Source organism: Neodiprion fabricii, chromosome 2 (assembly GCF_021155785.1).
Source record: "Neodiprion fabricii isolate iyNeoFabr1 chromosome 2, iyNeoFabr1.1, whole genome shotgun sequence".
Taxonomy (NCBI): domain Eukaryota; kingdom Metazoa; phylum Arthropoda; class Insecta; order Hymenoptera; family Diprionidae; genus Neodiprion; species Neodiprion fabricii.
Genome location: NC_060240.1, coordinates 11,825,786 through 11,840,989, shown reverse-complemented (window position 1 = coordinate 11,840,989; position 15,204 = coordinate 11,825,786).

Below are 15,204 nucleotides of genomic sequence, written 5' to 3'. Positions count from 1 at the left end.
GGGACGGGAAAAATAAAAAAATTAATAAAAATAAAAACGAAAAAAATTGAAAAATTAATTTTATACACCGATCTATACTGCCAGACAAGTTAGTTAAAAAAAATTGTTAAAATTTCGTAAGGTTGCGTCTTATAGGTCGTTATATAGTCCAACTTTGGTAGCTGTTACTGTTTGACAGCTGTAAGACTATTTGCATAAGCTCCAAACGTCGGCAGCATAGTTACCTTGGCCACAAAACTTGATGTGATTCACCCGAAAATGTACAAAATTAGAGTTTGAGCAACATTTTAACACATTTCTTCAGAATTATTTTCATATCATTTAAATAAATGTTTTATTTTCGGTTTTTTTTTTTTCAATTTTTTCTCAGGATAAGACATCACCTGCATGTTTTCGCTGGTGTTTTGTTTACAACCATGTGTTAAGCTTGCCTTGTTCCTCTTATTAAACATATCTTTCAATGACAACATTTTGTAACTTATGGGGTTCCTAAGTCTCAAAAATAATTTTTCATCGATGTTTCGTTTTCTGCATATTATTGTAGTCCGGTCCATTATCTTTATTTTCATTGATCGACGAAGCCGAAATTCGCGAAATTAAACAAATTATGAGCATAAATTTCCAGTCCCGCTTCGCCGTAACGCGATTGTTTTGCCACTCGAAACCACATTTTCGATAACTCATCACGATTCCATCAAAACCGCTCATCCGATCACTTTGAAATTTATACACGACTTTCATATGATTAAGGAATACTAACCTCCTATGGATCGAATTTAATATCCGTATGTCTGTTCAACATATACAGCTGAAGACACTGCTGAAGTCTAGAAAATATGACTTAGCACCAAAAAAAAAAAAATCATAACTCTACTAAAGTTAACTTCATTGATAATCGGTTCCATATATAGGAGGATAGAGGGTACCTTAGCCTTTTAAACGATCTTTGGTTTTCGTTAGTCAGATACTTCGTTTGGCTTAAAACATGGTTACCATTTTCAACGCAGCTTTTTGCATACCATGACTTTAGTGGCCATAGCAGCCACAGATTTTAATGTTACGAAATAATTTTTTTTTTTTTAATTTAAGCTGAAATTGCATAATTCTAACTCTGATTTGCTCAATTTTTTCCTTCCCCTTACTCCTGAACCCATACAATTTTAAAACTCGTGAACGTTATAAAACGCTCTTGGGTTAAGAACCCTCTTAAAACATGGTTATAAACAAAATGTATTGTATACCAAAGTTTTCTTCAGAGAATAACTCATAACTCATTTTTCAAATTATGCAAACAGTCTGTAAACTATGTTGTGTAACATATATTATTAATATGATGGATTACACGATTTTCCTTGTTGAGAAACGTAAATTACAGCGAAAACTTCATAATTGTTCCATTTGCTTTGGGGCTATTCAACAAATACATTCGTTGTTTTGGACGATTCCCGCTCATGTAACAGTGGTTCGTTCAATGATACCCCCCCCCCCCCCCCCCCCCCCATAATAGCGCGTCATACATTTTTTTGCAATTCAAATGTGTTATCCGTTTCACATTGTTCCACTGGCACGAACGTTGTTTCCGCAACGCATCAATAGAAAAAATTAGTTTTTATTACTGCCTAATACAGCTCTGTGAAATTTTCTGTTTCTTGAAATTTTCCCGTCCAACGCTCTTCAGAGCAGGATTAGTCGAGTGGAGGCAGCAGGTCTTGCATTACAATATGCGAAAATTACAAGTTGGATCCCTCAATTTTACTTTCTGATCAGGAAAAATAACTTAACATCACGAGAAAAGTATTTCAGAAACGTCAAATCCCTTCATTCTAGTTCTGTTACATTAAACGAATGCAAATAATTGTGAATTGAGATAAGGTAATATTGTTGATTTGTTGCAAGAACTCTATTTTATAAGGAAAGTATCAAGCCTCTCCGAATCGTAGATTCTACCGAAACTTCTACGAATGTTTCTTTGGCTAAAAATATTGCGCTCCTGTTGGGTTTCATTTGATGGACCTTTCTTTGCTCAATTTACAATAGATCTGATCATTGAGCATTCCAAGTTACCTCATTAATCCTCTGAAATAATGTATTCTATCCCATTTGGAGATATCAAATCCTATTGTTGAAATTTTTTTTTCTTCATCTTATTATTGAAACTTGATGAGATGTAAATTAAAATTAATATTCAAGTCAAAAATACGTAACACATTTCGCTTGTTACGATATTTCACTCACCAAGTTGCTGATATAATCATTTGTAACCAAATTGAAAAGAGGTCCATCAGACCAAACTATGCAAACTCAAACTTCATGTTTTAGCCTAAGGAGACGACCCTAGAAGTTTGAGGAGGTCTGATATTCTCCTTGTTAGTCAAACAAGTAAGATGATTATTTGGAGCGAAGCTCTCTGGAAGGCATACTGTGTTATTGTAAATCACTAATATCGAAAACATCCGTTGATATCCTGTTAATAAACAGTGTTTGGATATCATTGATTGTCACATACACAAAGGTTTTACTACTGATGGTCACCAACGACTTACATTTGTAAGTGTACATGTACATTTGATTGTTTTTCAAATTATGACAATTGTACTTACTCCAACTTCATCTGTCATTTCTCGATAATCAAGATGTAAGCTGTTTAAAATAACGTCGATATATGTGCAAAGCGTTTATATGACTCTACACGAAAGGTTTCAAATGCCAGAAACACTCGGGAGTCAATGTGCAGTCAGTTTTGAACGTGGTTCAACTGACGGTTAAGTGCACGGATACATAACGTAAACAATGACAACCTTAGATTTTAAAACTGTTTAATTTAATACAAATTTCACTGCACCTGGCTAACGGATACGAAATATCCGAGGTCAGAAAATATTACATGGTAGTAACGAACTCTATGTAATAAGAAATAATCTTAAGAGACATTTTTTCGAGTACACTACAAAGTATAATCGTCATCACCAACTTTACTTAGGCCCAATTTGTACAATAATAGCAATATGATCAGCATAATACCTGTAAAATACTATCATAGCTCATAGGATATATTAACTGGTTGAATGCAGAACTATTTTACTATTCGGAATAATGAACAACTAGAATACAATGCCTAAGTACCAATGCGGTGAAAATAAATCGGCTGGAATCCTAAAATTTAAACATCACACAGATTTTCGCTTGTCTAACATGAATAACGCGAAAACTTGTTTTTCAATTCAATTCAATCATCTTAAGTAAAGATGTAGCGCTTTGAATGGATACTTTGCTCATTCTCTGTTTTTTTGAAAACGTATGTGCATATCAATATCCAAGATAATTGATCGATTGCACAAACAATTTATACGTTGCAGCTTTGATTTTGGTGCTACCAAATAATTTATCATCGCAATTTAGCTGTAATCAGATCAACTGAGCTTTAAAATATTGAGGCCTATTTGACCACATTCCGAAAAAAAACTTTATTTGTACTATCAGTATGCAGTCATCAACTTGGCTTCTATTTCACAATTTTTTTTTTTTTTTTTTGCAAATGCGGTGAAAATCTCTGAAATATCCCCTGAGAAATTCTGAATTTGTTTCGTAAATTATAACTTTTGAAAATGAATCGAAGAATTTTAGTGAAATCAGTCCGTAATATTCAATTTCGGAGAGTTTCAACTAAAATTGCTGGCAACTTTTTTTACTAGAACTGTTCACCACACAATAGATCAGTGAAAGAGAAAAAGATACAGATGCCTAACTGTAATATCAATTTTACTATCAGCAGGATCTTTATACAAAATAATTTCTCACAGTTACATTATGCGAAAACTGTCCAACTCAAACGGTCGCTAAAATTTTTTATTTTGTTATACGATGCTGCAGACTTAAGCGAAAAAATTGTTTCTTGAAAGTACAAAGATGAACAATTGTAATATAATTTTGGTTGGTTGGGCAAGGATATTTTACACATCACCAAAATGAATTTAATGTTACATAATTCGTAAGGTCATAGTTCATAGCAGCACTAATACTTTGCTGTTTCTCCAACAGTTTTATGCTAGATGTGCAATTTATAGCTTCAATTTAATCATTTGGAAAGTAAGAAAGAAAAATTATATCCTAATATCAAAATTCTGATCTAGCATAGCAGTATTCCGCACTATAAATAGAGTAATAATATGTTACGATAATAAGTGAAAGAAAATTAACAGCGGTAGAAATAATCAGATCCGCCAAATTTGAATACCACAGGACGTCTATCTTCCTGAATTCCCCCTTAGTAAGAATTATAACTAATTGGGATTCTCAATTTGGAGATCGTCACAGCAACATGGCGTCGAAGTCGGTGAACAATTGATGGTTTTAGACGAATTTAACAAATACCAGGGCACAAAACGCTTCGTGCAAGCCGTTGACCCTTCATTTTCTGATATTGAATCTATTTAGCGTAAAATATCCGGTGAATAACCGCTTTATAATTACACACGCCGGCTGCTATCGTTGCTGTGGTATGTTTACTGCCGTCAGATGACATCTTCTAAATTTGAGGATCCTAATTCAATTCAAAGGAGGAACAAAAGGAATAACGAAAAAACATATGGCCGGGACATAACATACAAAAACGATCTCATCAATTTAATGGAAATGCAACTTAGGTACAGCAGGCTAAAAAAATTTCATACGAGTTACAGATTTTATGAATTTACAGATTGCAGGTAATTCTTTTTTTCTCATTCGCGCTGACAACTCATGCACTACTTTTCGTAATTTTTGATACCCACGATTGAATGCAATACGTCAATGTAATCTCACGTCTGATAGGTACAGTAAAGCCACAGCGTTGTTATCAAAAAACGAGCCTAATTTTGTAATTTTCAAAGTATAATTCAACTCGCATGAAATTTCTTTTTGGTCAAATTACACAAAGACATATAAATATATATTTATCGTATAATGTTGTATGTATAAAAAAGTAAAAACATGTACGATTATATTAGATATACTTCGATTATGTGCCGCAATACTCTGCGTATATTAGAGTATAATGAGGTTTAAACGATTGATAATCTTACCTGCAGTGTATAAAACAGATAAGAAATAATCACAAGAGGCAATAGAAAGCAACTAACAATAAGATCTGTAAAATTCATCTGAATATGCGTATTTATGAGTCGCTGGACGTGGTATGAACAAATATATTGGGATCCATGTTGCAGACGTGGTCTGGGCAACATGGCATCAAAAGGTGTAATCAGCTGATCCCGTTGGACGGATTTTCCAAATATCAAAGCTCAGAAATTTTCATGTAACCTGTTGGAATTTCATTTGACGTAAAGTAAATTTACAGTAAAATATGTGTCAAAACACACTTTCGTAATTCAATACGAGACTGTGTTGATAACGCAGATCGCATTTTCTGGATTTAAGGGATGCCCTGGTCGACTTCGACGTTGATGTATATCTCAAAATATCGACATCCATATTTCTCACACACAAAAAAGGGTTTAACAGCCGCATTGCATATGCAATTATGAACAAAAATATGCCAAAACATTTTCACTTGACACCGATGTAAAGAAATGTAATGAATTCTATGAAATCGCAATGGTAAATCCGTACAATCAATGCAGTTTCTTTATTGCTGTATCAAATGAAAATGTATTGGATTATTATTGTTCAGAATTGTGTATAGAATAGGGCTATTGAGCACTTTTTTGCGTTTGAGATACGTGGACTTCGATATTTGGAGATATATACGCCAGCGTCGAAATAGACCAGGGCATCCCCTTGAGGATCCCAATAACAAACCACGCTAATAGACGAATAGATGCCTTAATTATGTAAAACAGCACAATGTTTCTTGTAATTATTTTCTGGCTATGACAAAGACAGCTGAGACGGTTTAAAGATACGGATTGTGATGTCACGAAGACTTAAAACCCGGCATACCTGTTCGAAACCGAAATTTAACGGAAATGCAATATTTTTCTCGATTAGTAGAATAAATAATGAAAAACATTTTCGAATGTACGTAGGTTTTCGAAGTTTGACTGAAAGAATTCAAAGCACAGAAGATCATTATGATAATAGAATTTTATCGTTGGAATGACATACACATGTTGATAATTTGGGAAACTTTGTCTATCTTTATTCCGTATTGAGTGCAGATATGTAGTTGAAAATGCATAATAATATCGATCAGTATAGAAATTATGATATAGTATGTGTAATAAATATCAAGCTATATGCTTACAAAGGATTTTATGTTAGTGTTAGTTATGTAAGTAAAAGTTTTATTAGATATAAATATTGGTATGATACGGTCGTCAGAGCTCGTTGTAATCTGAGACTGCGATTTCTGTATTCACCTGCAATTATGAATGAAAATATGTTCTTTTACCAGTTGTTCAAATTGTAAGCAGGCAATTTTTTATGGAACATTTCCTATGTTCCCAAAGTAGTCAATCTTTGTTTCATAACTGGATTTGTGAAGTGTAACTGTGCCGCGTATTTATTGACAGAAAAGAGGACAAATAATTAAGCAAACGTGAAGTCCGTCTTTTACTATTTCGTGATAAAGTGAACGCAAGCTGCCGAATATATGGCTTGGTAGTATTTTTATCTAATATTTATGAAGAGAAAGATTAATGTATTCATAAGTTGATTGATATATATATATATGCGATGTATTCGTGACCAGGGAAATAGATTGAACCATGTTTAACCGCAAATTAGTTCACACATAACCTCAAAAACGTCACCTCACCATGTGACATATTAGATTAGTTTTAATTAACTGTAACGCGAAACAGTAACTATTCTTACTAACATAATTTCTGTAATATAAATTAGAATGTCCTCTTAAACATTTTTTTATAATATATTATAGCCTGAAGATGGTCGGCGGGGCCCGGCCGAAACGTCGAAAACATGTTTCTTTAATCAAATAAACAAATTACGAAACTGACCGGATTTTGACTAAACATGGTTCAATCTATACATATATATATATATATATATATATATACAATATCATGTTACCTATAATATATATATATATATATATATATATATATATATATATATATATATATATATATATATATACACAGATACACCTGACGATGGTCGTGAATAATTATGATATACGACAATTTATCAAGAGGTAAAAGTGACATATTTTTTCAAATAGCAACTCGTTTACGTCGCTTTTCCGTCGCGACGTGAATGACCTTGGGAGTAATTATTTCACCAATAAATAGATAATATTTGAAGAAGAACTACAAATACGCGTTAATTGGACACGGTGGAAAGAAAATCAGAACATAGTTTTAAGAAATCTCATATTAACATATATTAATTCATACTTATATATAAATACATAAATATAGAATTGTGTACATATATATAGTGTCTTTCGAATGATTATTGTTATTGATAAATATACATTAAGTTATACCATTAGATATATGAAGATAAAATTATAAAATGATAATATATTATACACACACATTAATTTTATTAAACATTATATTTTATTAATTATTATATACGATATCATGTTACCTATAATATATGTTATTATATCTTATATACGTTTTTATTTCTTTTATTTCGATCCTCCTCAAAGTGAGTTTTCTTGGTTGAAAATGATTTTACCTCTGTAAGTACAAGACAATTATAGTACATGTTAATATATTAAATTTGTATTCACCTAAATATGTTGTATAAAGTACTGGCAGACTCAATAGAAGAACTTCATACTATCACGACATGATAACTTTGATATTTTACGCTCATTAAGGAAATGATTAGCGACTTCTCACCCTGAATTGTAACATTAACAGTACTCATACGAATATTCGATCATTTCTTGTAATCCACTCGATATTAACGATAAGATCATAAGTTTAATAATGTATCACGATTGTCGTAAGAAAATATATACGAGTATTTTATCTTAGAAGAATTGTCTGATATTATTTATAATTAGTATCGTCACATAGTGCTACTCTTATCACGAAGAGATTTGAATTGCTTTACTAGGGAATTCGGTCCTGCGCACTTCGTGCCACTCTCTTTTATGTGTATTGTAATTTTGAATACGCTACATGATGAAATAGTGAATTATCTGGACATTCAGACCTTTCATCTGATCGTCTGCTTAACCCTTACTTGCCAGCTAGAGGTATAAATCACACCAGGATTGGTTTTCCTTTAATTTTAGGTACCTAAACAGCTCAGTTGCAATTGAGGCCCTTCGTATTGAAAAATAACTATAATTCAATTGTTTTTGTAAGAATGGCCATTATTATATTTTTTTTTATTGCATTTTTTCAGTATACTTAAATTTAATTTTTTACTATATTAAATACATGATCCTTTGAAATAAACTTTCGATATGTTCTACAAAAAATTTAAAGAAAAATGTTCAATAATTTATATTTTATAACAATTTTCGTCGCTGGGGTGCAAAGCACCTCAGTCTGGACAGTACGTGATTCTACATGTGTGTAGCAAGTAAGGGTTAAGAATGATCATGTTATGTTCCTGATGGGCTTGAAACAAGATGAGGAGTGTCTGAATTGATTGGAAACTCTTAATACGTTTATTGCCTATATAGTAGGCTCCTCTGAATTCTGAATGAATGTGCAAGATAACCGCTCAAAAATTCATCCTCGTTAGTTTTGTCTTTACAAAGGTCACACCACAAGATTCTTCATACATAATGCATCATATGCGAATGTCAACCGCCTGTGTGTGGAAAATGGATGTTACTTCTGTAACTTGAGATTATTCGTTCCAAACGTACGCCACTATGAGTATCGAGCCGACACGACGGATAGAACATGAAAAACTAACATTAATGTCGTTATCGTCTTGATGACGTCTATATCGACGCAATTGTGCGAGGGAAATCGATTGGACGCAGTCCCAATACGCTGCGATCAACGCATCAAAAGTTACAGCCGAAAAACGAGAACCTGTGTTTTCGACATTTTTCAGCAGGTGCTTTTTCGCTCGCCATTTCTCTCCTGTTGGTCCTACGCTCTTTTCGCAGCGATTTCTGAGTTCCTGAGGGTCAGAATGGTCGGATAAGGATCGTTTAAATCGAATCTGAAACCAAAAGTTTTTTGCCAAAAAAAAAAGTAAGGCCCCTTTCTATTTTTGGCGAAAATTTTCGCGATTTTGAAAAGTGCTGGAATCAATTAATTGTAGCACCGATCGGACGTAATTTTGCGAGGGAAATCGATTGGGCGCAGTCCCAATACGCTGCGATCAACGCATCAAAAGTTACAGCCAAAAAACCAGAACCTGAATTTTCGACATTTTTCAGCAGGTGCTTTTTCGCTCGCCATTTCTCTCCTGTTGGTCCTACGCTCTTTTCGCAGCGATTTCTGAGTTCCTGAGGGTCCAAATAGTCGGATAAGGATCGTTTAAATCGAATCTGAGACCAAAAGTTTTTTGCCAGAAAAAAAAGTAGGGCTAACCCCTTTCCATTTTTGGCGAAAATTTTCGCGATTTTGAAAAGTGCTGGAATCAATTAATTGTAGCACTGATCGGACGTAATTTTGCGAGAGAAATCGATTGGCCGCAGTCCCAATACGCTGCGATCAACGCATCAAAAGTTACAGCCAAAAAACCAGAACCTGAATTTTCGACATTTTTCAGCAGGTGCTTTTTCGCTCGCCATTTCTCTCCTGTTGGTCCTACGCTCTTTTCGCAGCGATTTCTGAGTTCCTGAGGGTCCAAATAGTCGGATAAGGATCGTTTAAATCGAATCTGAGACCATAAGTTTTTTGCCAGAAAAAAAAGTAAGGCTAACCCCTTTCCATTTTTGGCGAAAATTTTCGCGATTTTGAAAAGTGCTGGAATCAATTAATTGTAGCACCGATCGGACGTAATTTTGCGAGGGAAATCGATTGGGCGCAGTCCCAATACGCTGCGATCAACGCATCAAAAGTTACAGCCAAAAAACCAGAACCTGAATTTTCGACATTTTTCAACAGGTGCTTTTTCGCTCGCCATTTCTCTCCTGTTGGTCCTACGCTCTTTTCGCAGCGATTTCTGAGTTCCTGAGGGTCCAAATAGTCGGATAAGGATCGTTTAAATCGAATCTGAGACCAAAAGTTTTTTGCCAGAAAAAAAAGTAAGGCTAACCCCTTTCCATTTTTGGCAAAAATTTTCGCGATTTTGAAAAGTGCTGGAATCAATTAATTGTAGCACTGATCGGACGTAATTTTGCGAGAGAAATCGATTGGCCGCAGTCCCAATACGCTGCGATCAACGCATCAAAAGTTACAGCCAAAAAACCAGAACCTGAATTTTCGACATTTTTCAGCAGGTGCTTTTTCGCTCGCCATTTCTCTCCTGTTGGTCCTACGCTCTTTTCGCAGCGATTTCTGAGTTCCTGAGGGTCCAAATGGTCGGATAAGGATCGTTTAAATCGAATCTGAGACCAAAAGTTTTTTGCCTAAAAAAGAAAGTAAGGCTAACCCCTTTCTATTTTTGGCGAAAATTTTCGCGATTTTGAAAAGTGCTGGAATCAATTAATTGTAGCACCGATCGGACGTAATTTTGCGAGGGAAATCGATTGGCCGCAGTCCCAATACGCTGCGATCAACGCATCAAAAGTTACAGCCAAAAAACCAGAACCTGAATTTTCGACATTTTTCAACAGGTGCTTTTTCGCTCGCCATTTCTCTCCTGTTGGTCCTACGCTCTTTTCGCAGCGATTTCTGAGTTCCTGAGGGTCCAAATAGTCGGATAAGGATCGTTTAAATCGAATCTGAGACCAAAAGTTTTTTGCCAGAAAAAAAAGTAAGGCTAACCCCTTTCCATTTTTGGCAAAAATTTTCGCGATTTTGAAAAGTGCTGGAATCAATTAATTGTAGCACTGATCGGACGTAATTTTGCGAGAGAAATCGATTGGCCGCAGTCCCAATACGCTGCGATCAACGCATCAAAAGTTACAGCCAAAAAACCAGAACCTGAATTTTCGACATTTTTCAGCAGGTGCTTTTTCGCTCGCCATTTCTCTCCTGTTGGTCCTACGCTCTTTTCGCAGCGATTTCTGAGTTCCTGAGGGTCCAAATAGTCGGATAAGGATCGTTTAAATCGAATCTGAGACCAAAAGTCTTTTGCCAGAAAAAAAAGTAAGGCTAACCCCTTTCCATTTTTGGCGAAAATTTTCGCGATTTTGAAAAGTGCTGGAATCAATTAAATGTAGCACTGATCGGACGTAATTTTGCGAGAGAAATCGATTGGCCGCAGTCCCAATACGCTGCGATCAACGCATCAAAAGTTACAGCCAAAAAACCAGAACCTGAATTTTCGACATTTTTCAGCAGGTGCTTTTTCGCTCGCCATTTCTCTCCTGTTGGTCCTACGCTCTTTTCGCAGCGATTTCTGAGTTCCTGAGGGTCCAAATGGTCGGATAAGGATCGTTTAAATCGAATCTGAGACCAAAAGTTTTTTGCCAAAAAAAAAAGTAAGGCCCCTTTCTATTTTTGGCGAAAATTTTCGCGATTTTGAAAAGTGCTGGAATCAATTAATTGTAGCACCGATCGGACGTAATTTTGCGAGGGAAATCGATTGGGCGCAGTCCCAATACGCTGCGATCAACGCATCAAAAGTTACAGCCAAAAAACCAGAACCTGAATTTTCGACATTTTTCAGCAGGTGCTTTTTCGCTCGCCATTTCTCTCCTGTTGGTCCTACGCTCTTTTCGCAGCGATTTCTGAGTTCCTGAGGGTCCAAATAGTCGGATAAGGATCGTTTAAATCGAATCTGAGACCAAAAGTTTTTTGCCAGAAAAAAAAGTAGGGCTAACCCCTTTCCATTTTTGGCGAAAATTTTCGCGATTTTGAAAAGTGCTGGAATCAATTAATTGTAGCACTGATCGGACGTAATTTTGCGAGAGAAATCGATTGGCCGCAGTCCCAATACGCTGCGATCAACGCATCAAAAGTTACAGCCAAAAAACCAGAACCTGAATTTTCGACATTTTTCAGCAGGTGCTTTTTCGCTCGCCATTTCTCTCCTGTTGGTCCTACGCTCTTTTCGCAGCGATTTCTGAGTTCCTGAGGGTCCAAATAGTCGGATAAGGATCGTTTAAATCGAATCTGAGACCATAAGTTTTTTGCCAGAAAAAAAAGTAAGGCTAACCCCTTTCCATTTTTGGCGAAAATTTTCGCGATTTTGAAAAGTGCTGGAATCAATTAATTGTAGCACCGATCGGACGTAATTTTGCGAGGGAAATCGATTGGGCGCAGTCCCAATACGCTGCGATCAACGCATCAAAAGTTACAGCCAAAAAACCAGAACCTGAATTTTCGACATTTTTCAACAGGTGCTTTTTCGCTCGCCATTTCTCTCCTGTTGGTCCTACGCTCTTTTCGCAGCGATTTCTGAGTTCCTGAGGGTCCAAATAGTCGGATAAGGATCGTTTAAATCGAATCTGAGACCAAAAGTTTTTTGCCAGAAAAAAAAGTAAGGCTAACCCCTTTCCATTTTTGGCAAAAATTTTCGCGATTTTGAAAAGTGCTGGAATCAATTAATTGTAGCACTGATCGGACGTAATTTTGCGAGAGAAATCGATTGGCCGCAGTCCCAATACGCTGCGATCAACGCATCAAAAGTTACAGCCAAAAAACCAGAACCTGAATTTTCGACATTTTTCAGCAGGTGCTTTTTCGCTCGCCATTTCTCTCCTGTTGGTCCTACGCTCTTTTCGCAGCGATTTCTGAGTTCCTGAGGGTCCAAATGGTCGGATAAGGATCGTTTAAATCGAATCTGAGACCAAAAGTTTTTTGCCTAAAAAAGAAAGTAAGGCTAACCCCTTTCTATTTTTGGCGAAAATTTTCGCGATTTTGAAAAGTGCTGGAATCAATTAATTGTAGCACCGATCGGACGTAATTTTGCGAGGGAAATCGATTGGCCGCAGTCCCAATACGCTGCGATCAACGCATCAAAAGTTACAGCCAAAAAACCAGAACCTGAATTTTCGACATTTTTCAACAGGTGCTTTTTCGCTCGCCATTTCTCTCCTGTTGGTCCTACGCTCTTTTCGCAGCGATTTCTGAGTTCCTGAGGGTCCAAATAGTCGGATAAGGATCGTTTAAATCGAATCTGAGACCAAAAGTTTTTTGCCAGAAAAAAAAGTAAGGCTAACCCCTTTCCATTTTTGGCAAAAATTTTCGCGATTTTGAAAAGTGCTGGAATCAATTAATTGTAGCACTGATCGGACGTAATTTTGCGAGAGAAATCGATTGGCCGCAGTCCCAATACGCTGCGATCAACGCATCAAAAGTTACAGCCAAAAAACCAGAACCTGAATTTTCGACATTTTTCAGCAGGTGCTTTTTCGCTCGCCATTTCTCTCCTGTTGGTCCTACGCTCTTTTCGCAGCGATTTCTGAGTTCCTGAGGGTCCAAATAGTCGGATAAGGATCGTTTAAATCGAATCTGAGACCAAAAGTCTTTTGCCAGAAAAAAAAGTAAGGCTAACCCCTTTCCATTTTTGGCGAAAATTTTCGCGATTTTGAAAAGTGCTGGAATCAATTAAATGTAGCACTGATCGGACGTAATTTTGCGAGAGAAATCGATTGGCCGCAGTCCCAATACGCTGCGATCAACGCATCAAAAGTTACAGCCAAAAAACCAGAACCTGAATTTTCGACATTTTTCAGCAGGTGCTTTTTCGCTCGCCATTTCTCTCCTGTTGGTCCTACGCTCTTTTCGCAGCGATTTCTGAGTTCCTGAGGGTCCAAATGGTCGGATAAGGATCGTTTAAATCGAATCTGAGACCAAAAGTTTTTTGCCAAAAAAAAAAGTAAGGCTAACCCCTTTCTATTTTTGGCGAAAATTTTCGCGATTTTGAAAAGTGCTGGAATCAATTAATTGTAGCACTGATCGGACGTAATTTTGCGAGAGAAATCGATTGGCCGCAGTCCCAATACGCTGCGATCAACGCATCAAAAGTTACAGCCAAAAAACCAGAACCTGAATTTTCGACATTTTTCAGCAGGTGCTTTTTCGCTCGCCATTTCTCTCCTGTTGGTCCTACGCTCTTTTCGCAGCGATTTCTGAGTTCCTGAGGGTCCAAATAGTCGGATAAGGATCGTTTAAATCGAATCTGAGACCAAAAGTTTTTTGCCAGAAAAAAAAGTAGGGCTAACCCCTTTCCATTTTTGGCGAAAATTTTCGCGATTTTGAAAAGTGCTGGAATCAATTAATTGTAGCACTGATCGGACGTAATTTTGCGAGAGAAATCGATTGGCCGCAGTCCCAATACGCTGCGATCAACGCATCAAAAGTTACAGCCAAAAAACCAGAACCTGAATTTTCGACATTTTTCAGCAGGTGCTTTTTCGCTCGCCATTTCTCTCCTGTTGGTCCTACGCTCTTTTCGCAGCGATTTCTGAGTTCCTGAGGGTCCAAATAGTCGGATAAGGATCGTTTAAATCGAATCTGAGACCATAAGTTTTTTGCCAGAAAAAAAAGTAAGGCTAACCCCTTTCCATTTTTGGCGAAAATTTTCGCGATTTTGAAAAGTGCTGGAATCAATTAATTGTAGCACCGATCGGACGTAATTTTGCGAGGGAAATCGATTGGCCGCAGTCCCAATACGCTGCGATCAACGCATCAAAAGTTACAGCCAAAAAACCAGAACCTGAATTTTCGACATTTTTCAACAGGTGCTTTTTCGCTCGCCATTTCTCTCCTGTTGGTCCTACGCTCTTTTCGCAGCGATTTCTGAGTTCCTGAGGGTCCAAATAGTCGGATAAGGATCGTTTAAATCGAATCTGAGACCAAAAGTTTTTTGCCAGAAAAAAAAGTAAGGCTAACCCCTTTCCATTTTTGGCAAAAATTTTCGCGATTTTGAAAAGTGCTGGAATCAATTAATTGTAGCACTGATCGGACGTAATTTTGCGAGAGAAATCGATTGGCCGCAGTCCCAATACGCTGCGATCAACGCATCAAAAGTTACAGCCAAAAAACCAGAACCTGAATTTTCGACATTTTTCAGCAGGTGCTTTTTCGCTCGCCATTTCTCTCCTGTTGGTCCTACGCTCTTTTCGCAGCGATTTCTGAGTTCCTGAGGGTCCAAATGGTCGGATAAGGATCGTTTAAATCGAATCTGAGACCAAAAGTTTTTTGCCTAAAAAAGAAAGTAAGGCTAACCCCTTTCTATTTTTGGCGAAAATTTTCGCGA